This window comes from Octopus bimaculoides, chromosome 11, assembly GCF_001194135.2.
Source record: "Octopus bimaculoides isolate UCB-OBI-ISO-001 chromosome 11, ASM119413v2, whole genome shotgun sequence".
Taxonomy (NCBI): domain Eukaryota; kingdom Metazoa; phylum Mollusca; class Cephalopoda; order Octopoda; family Octopodidae; genus Octopus; species Octopus bimaculoides.
In genome coordinates, this window is record NC_068991.1 from 77486884 (window position 1) to 77494383 (window position 7500).

General features: G+C 37.5%; 1 long non-coding RNA gene across 2 annotated transcripts in view; it reads left to right on the forward strand.

Moving 5' to 3' along the window:
- Positions 1-7500, forward strand: part of LOC106867980 (uncharacterized) — a 637828-nt gene that overhangs the window by 512136 nt on the left and 118192 nt on the right. For both annotated transcript variants that reach the window (XR_008265237.1, XR_008265236.1), the window contains exon 11: positions 6633-6701. This is a non-coding gene — a long non-coding RNA (uncharacterized LOC106867980). The remainder of the gene's footprint in view (positions 1-6632; positions 6702-7500) is intronic.

The following is a 7500-nucleotide window of genomic DNA, read 5'->3' on the forward strand; positions in this document are numbered from 1 at the left end:
TATATATATATATATAATTGTTAAAGAGGAAACAAACATTAAGGCAAGGCAAACATCTAAAGTCATATAAATTATTATTATTGGAGGCTTCTTTCAGTTTCCGCCTACCAAATCCACTCACAAGGCTTTGGTTGACCCAAAATTATAGTAGGACACACTTGCCCAAGGTGCCATGCAGTGGGACTGAACCCAAAATCATATGACTGAGAACTGGCAAGCCGGGAGGCTGCACCAAGCTCCAATCGGATTTGGCAATGTTTCTACTGCTAGATGCCCTTCCTAATGCCAACCACTCTGAGAGTGTTGTGGGTGCCTTTTACATGCCACTGGCACAGGAGCCAGCCAGGTGGCACTGGTGAACACAATAGGTGAACTGCAATAGGTGAACCGCAATAGGTGGACCGTGATTGGTGAACCACGATAGGTGGACCGCGATATGGCGAGGGGTTATTGTCCTTTTATATTTCGATGGGATATTGTGTTTTCTTTTCCTTTTCTGCAAACTGCCCATTTTAGCCCAAACACCCTGTAAGTATTTATAATTTACTGTTCCATTATTAGTGATGGGATCAGCAAGAAGAGTACTCCATCTAGTAGTGGCTCAAATTTAAATCCTGCATGTATGTATGTGTATATTTGCGTTTATGTATCTCATATAATGTTTCTCATCAATTTTTACTGCATTGTAATGTATGTGTATGTATCTGTGTATGTATATGTGTGTACGTTCATAAAACATCAGTCACTCAATATATACACTCAATATAAACCTATCGTTAATATCTGTCAGGCTTGATTTGAGTCTCTCCAACTTAAATACTTAGAAATAAGAATGACAGCTTTTAAAACCACAAGGAATGATTTTTCAAGAAACCTTCACACCCCACATACAAAGAAACAAGAATCACTTGAGTTGAAATGAATCAATAATAATCTATGCATTATCTAAATAATTCATTATAATCCTCACATCTGGCCTCAATCATTAACACAACTCTTTGTTAAAACCACAACATATATCCCTTCCATATTTTCTCCATTGTTAGAAATCCTTCATCCACAGATTACTATCAAAAGATCTTTTTGTTTACCATTCATGAATTTGCATTGATGTTTATAAGTTTACCAGAAAACTTGTCCAAATACATGCCTCTGGTCACACTGAGTTATTTCATCATCATCATCGTCGTTTAACGTATGCTTTCCATGCTGGCATGGGTTGTATGGTTTGACTGAGGGCTGGCAAGCCAGAGGGCTGCACCAGGCTCCAATCCCTTCTGGCAATGTTTCTACAGCTGGATGCCCTTCCTAATACCAACCACTCCAAGAGTGTAGTGGGTGGTTTTTACATACCACCAGTACGAGGACCAGTCAGGCAGTACTGGCATTGGCCATGCTTGGATGATGTGTTTTATGCCCCACCGGCATGGGAGCCAGTCAGGTGGCATTATCATTGATGTTTGTTAATTTTCATTTAATGTATGCAAATAATCTTGACCATAAACGTGTTCTACACTTTTTGTGCATATCTATGCCCCTTGGTTGCTGGAGATAGGGTAGGACTGCTGTCATGCTGATGACAGCTACTGAGGTAGAAACATGTGCCCTTAACAGTTCTCATCCTTCTTCTTATTGGCATGTCATCTTCAGAAAATTCTTCATCCTTGAGATTATCTCACCTTCTCATATGGAGCTGGTCTCAATTGCTGTATGGTAATTGTGACACATCTTCTTGAAGCAGAGACAATATTAATAAATCAAGAATTTATGTTATATGGTATTTGATAGACCTGTATTTGTCTGTGTTGTTTTCACTCCATTCTACTGGCCACTCTGAGTTATTTTATTTTAGCTCATTCTTGTTTCACACACGCACACGTGCGCATATATATGCGCTTGTTCATTTTTTATTCTGTTCTTCCATACTACCATATGTTAGATGATTACATATTGCTGAAATATTGTTTCATGGCTGGATGCTCTCCCTGCCACTAACCTTTACCTGCTTTTCAAGTAAGAGAGTTTTCATTTCACTTAATTTTGAAAGTGCACAGCAACCAGATGATTTGTTGGTTGAGAAATGGCTTCAGAGACATTGCCACAGCTCAGCAATATTTCATGTGATCACAGAGCTGTGAAACACACACACACACACACACACACACACACACACACGTGTGTGAGCATGTGTATGTATGTATGTGCAAGTGTATGATATGTGTTCATGTATGCACATATATATGTGTGTTTCTGCATATATATATAAGTATATATGAGTGGGTATGTATGTGTGTGTGTGTGTGTCTGTATATGTGCTTTTGTTTTTGTATGCATATATATCTATGAACACCCCCACCACCACACACACACACAAATACGTACATTGTTTATAAATATTACTTAAAATACTTAAACGTTGCAATTTTATGAGGATAATTCTTATAGTAACCAATTTCTATGAGTTTTCAGCTGTTTGGAGTATTCTCACAAGAGCTAGAAATGAAATGAAAAATGTGAGCTTTAAACAGCTGTTTTTGCACAGTTTTTTTGAAAAGCAAAGATAAGCGTCATCTTCTTCATAACTTTCATATAATATTTCCAAATATTCAAACAACAGATAATTCAAAGGAAAACAGGCCTGGATTACCTGCTGAATGGTTGAAAATGTGAAAGTCAAACAACTGGAATTATGTGCCATTTATAGCTATTATGAGTATACAGGTGCAGGTGTGGCTGTGTGGTAAGAAGCTTGCTTCCCAGTCACATGGTTCTGGGTTCAGTCCCACTGTGTGGCACTTTGGGCAAGTGTCTTCTACTGTAGCCTCAGGCTGACCAAAGCCTTGTGAGTGGATTTGGTAGACAGAAACTGAAAGAAACCCATTGTATATATGTGTATATATATATATATATATATATATATATGTATGTATATGTTTGTGTGTCTGTGTTTGTACCACCACCATTGCTCGGCAATTGATGTTGGTCTGTTTATATACCAGCAACTTAGCAGTTCAGCCAAACAGACCAATAGAATAAGTACTAGGCTTACAAAGAATAAGTCCTGGGGCTGATTTGTTCTGCTAAAAGAATAAAAACAGAAATAAAGAGGAAAATGATGAAGAGACATTAAAAAGTGACTAGCTATTCATATCAGAAATATAAATTATTTCCATATATTTTTCCCAGACATGAATTTATGTTTCTAGCAGTCTTACATTTAAAACAAAATGTTTTGTGTGTGAAAGGGAGGGGGGAAGGGAGAGAGATCTTCAATGATTGAATATGATGCTGGAAGATAGAACACTAGTGTGAATAAAATCAACTATTTGTGTGTGTGTGTGTGTGGAACAAACTGACAGATCCCATTTCTTCTTCTTCTTCTTCTTATTATTATTATTATTTATTATTATTATTATAACAGATTTAAGAAGTAGCTCAAATGTTTCCTTTCTTCAAAAAGAATTTGGTACATTTGGGAATCATGCACACAGAATGTTTGAGTTTAACAAATGCTATGTGAGAAGGTCCTGACAATATTTATGTGTTGTTGTTGTTTGTTCCTTCTCAAGCCATACCTGGCTCATAAGGGCCGGTTTCCCAGTTTCATTGGTGTATAGGTTTGCCACCTGGACAGGACGCCGGTCCATCACAGGTGAGCTGCTATATGCAGGAGGAAAGTGTGAGAGAAAGTCGTGGCAAAAGAGTCAGCAGAAGTTCACCATTACCTTCTGCTGGAGCCACATGGAGCTTAGGTGTTTTGCCCATAAACATACACATCGCCCGGTCTGATATTCGAACCCACGATCCCTCAACCATAAGTTCACTGCTCTAACCAGTAGGCCACGTGCCTCCACGACAATATTTATAGCTCCTGTTAATTATTATTTTTCGCAATATGTCTGTATCTCCAATTACTAATTATTAATATTATTTCTTTAAGATGAGTTCAACCCTTGCTGAGTTGTGGGTGCCAGATCAGCTTTTCACTTCTTTAGGGCTGATAAAACAATACCAGTTATATATTACATTCAATTCAATCTACTCCATCCTTCTTCTTGAAATTCTTGGCCTTGTGCCAATGTAAAGAAATCATTATTATTTCCTTTGGGAACCCTTCATATATTTATTGTACCTTTCATAATTTAACTGCACACTCTCACTCACACTCTCCCTCCTCTCTCTCTCTCTCTCTCTCTCTCTCTCTCTCTCTCTCTCTCACGCACACACACACACATTACTGACTTACCCCTATTTTTCCATGCTGGAATGTTGTTTTTACAGCTTGATGCCCTTCCTGCTGCTAACACTTCAACTCTTAGGTGGGAGTGGAGCCTTTTTGTTTTTTTGTTCTTTTTGTGCTATCAGGAAAACTGGGGCACAGCAGGGACCACTACACAATGCCAAAGGTTGGGCTATGCACGCATACATTTATATATGCATACACACATATATATATATACACGCACATGCACATGCATATGAAGATAGAATGAGAATAGTCTTATACATACATGTATATAAAAGCACAGACACACATAAACACACACACACACACACCATATATTTATAAACCTATAATTCAACATATTTTTTGCCTTATTCATTTTATGTTGTATATTTATTACTATTTCATATTTCACTGTAATGTTGCAGTGTATCTGGTATCACTGTGGTAACTGAAGAAGGTGGTGGTGGTGGTGGTGGAAGAGAATCGGTAGAGGTAGCACCATGCTGGGCTACATATCTGGCAGTAGTTAAATTATGTACCTGTACATTCATTCACACCGGGGTCAATAAAAACAAGTGCCAATCCTGTGTTGGGGTAAATTTCATAACCAGCTTTACAAATTTCCTCCCCTCCCCTCTTCTTCCTCCTCCTCCTCCTCCTCCTCATCATCATCATCATTCTCACAAGTTTAGAAGATAATATATTTTTTTATTTGTATGTAAATGCAGCGAGCTGGCAGAATCGTTAGCACACTGGGCAAAATGCTTAGCAGTATTTCGTCTGTCTTTACGTTCTGAGTTCAAATTCCACCGAGGTCAACTTTGCCTTTTATCCTTTTGGGTTCAATAAATTAAGTACCAGTTGCGTACTGGGGTCAATCTAATCGACTGGTCCCCTTCCACAAAATTTCGGGCCTTGTGCCTAGAGTAGAAACGAATATTCTTTTTTATTTGTGTGTACGATGTTAAAAGGATTTTCTCCATCACTTTCACTCTACCATTTCAATCAGGGTGAGTTCATGTGAGAGCAAATGCTTTTACAGCTGGTTGCTGTTCCTATTCGCTAATACAAGTAGAATTTTATACCTTCTATATTGAAATAGAATTCAATGATTTTCACAAGATTTGAACTCATGCCCACACTTTCAGCAGTGTGTACACATGAGATACAATACTGTAAACCTTTTAAACCTAAAATGAGGCTAAGTCTATGAATATTTGGATCAAGTGTCTAAATCTTTGCTGTGAGTTACTAAGATTATAATTTTTCAGACAATGTCATCTCTAGTGATAAAAGCTGTCTTAATAGTTAAGGTTAATCTCACTTCATCACCAAGTATCTTATTCCTGGATGTGTATGTAATACGAGACTAGATTTGAAATTGAATAGATGCGGGCTCATGGTTTAGGCAATGTTGTTTAACATGGCCTAATGAATAAAAGCATTATTACTTTAACTTTAGAATTAAAAGCTTTGAGTTCAAATCCAGTCTGCTACAATCTACGTATCTGAGAATAAAACACTTGATGATGATTAGAAATCAAATTAACCGAAACAGCATAAACATATATTTTAAAAGATGTTTCATTTCTAAAGGTGAATAGGTTAACTGTTTGAAAACTTATATTTAGATTAGTATATCATTCAACTACGGTAGTAGTTGAATAATATTCTTAGGCTGCAATTTACTCACATGCAGCATCTTTCAGAGCTTGTCGCTAATTCAGTTCTTAACCAAATGGAAAACTGTTAGCATTTTTCAAGTGGACTGGTCCCTAGCTACATTTTGGCAAAACAAAAATTCAGATTTGATCCAGTAGAAAAAAGTTTTCATCAAAATTTGTAACAATGTTATAGGAGAGTAAGTAATGCCTCCGATCAAGTTTAGATCTAAATAAACTTTTTTTTATTTTAAAAGCAAAATATATTTATCTTAGCTTCAATGATAGAAGAAAGCATGAGGAATTTCATAGTTTGGTCTCATGCAAAAAAAAATTTGTATCAAAAATGAATACTCGAGTGGTAAGCTAACGTCCCACACACTGCAGCATCAATGACTTCTGCGTCTCTCTTTGAGGATATGTCGAAATGAATCTGACTCAGTGAGCTTCAGTTTCACTCTATTGTTTCAGCTGTTTTATTTGTAAATATTTTATTCTTATTTTTTATTTTTTAATTCAATTGGCAGTGAGTTGGCAGAATCGTTAGCACACCGGGCAAAATGCTCAGCAGCCTTTTGGCTGTCTTTATGTTTTGAGTTCAAATTCCGCCAATGTCAACTTTGCCTTTCATCCTGTCTGAGTCAATAAAATAAGTACCTGTTGATTATTTTGTAGTGCTGGCCTTGTGCCAAAATTTGAAATAATTATTATACTAAAAGGGTTTTTGTTTTTCTCTTTTTCAGGAATTGAATGTTTGATGATATCAATAACTCTGCTTTGCAAAAGTGTCAAATACAACTTTTGCAAGTCAGGTGAGTTGTCGTTATTTTGATATTTTCTCATTTTATTTCTTCATATTCAGGTATTCTATTCATAAAGAAGCTCTGTCATAAATTCTTAGGCCAGAAATGGCCTTTCAGGGCTGATGTCCAGGTGGGGTGAATCCATCAGGTCTTCATGGTATTGAGCAAATGGGAGATGAATTTTTCTCTGGATTAAATATTAACCTGTCTTAGGAACGTACCAACCTACCTGTCTCCCATTTTTGACAACTAATTTCCCTGATGGACATAGGATTAGGTGAGTTCTTTTTGTTTTCATTTGTTTCAGTCATTTGACTGTGGCCATGCTGGAGCACTGCTTTTAGTCAAACAAATCGACCCCAGAACTTATTCTTTGTAAGCCTAGTACTTATTCTATCAGTCTCTTTTGCCAAACCACTAAGTTACGGGGACATAAACACACCATCATCAGTGAGGGGGGACAAACACAGGCACACTAACATATATATATGACAGGCTTCCTTCAGTTTCCGTCTACCAAATCCACTCACAAGGCTTTGGTCAGCTTGAGGCTACAGTAGAAGACACTTGCCCAAGGTGCCATGCAGTGGGACTGAACCCAGGACCATGTGGTTGGTAAGCAAGCTACTTAGGGCAGTGAGCTGGCAGAAACATTAGCACACCGGGTGAAATGCTTAGCGGTATTTCATCTGCCGTTACGTTCAGAGTTCAAATTCCGCCGAGGTCGACTTTGCCTTTCATCCTTTTGGGGTCAATAGTACTGCCCTTGTGGAAAATTTAAATGAAATAAAGCCAGCTACTTACCTCA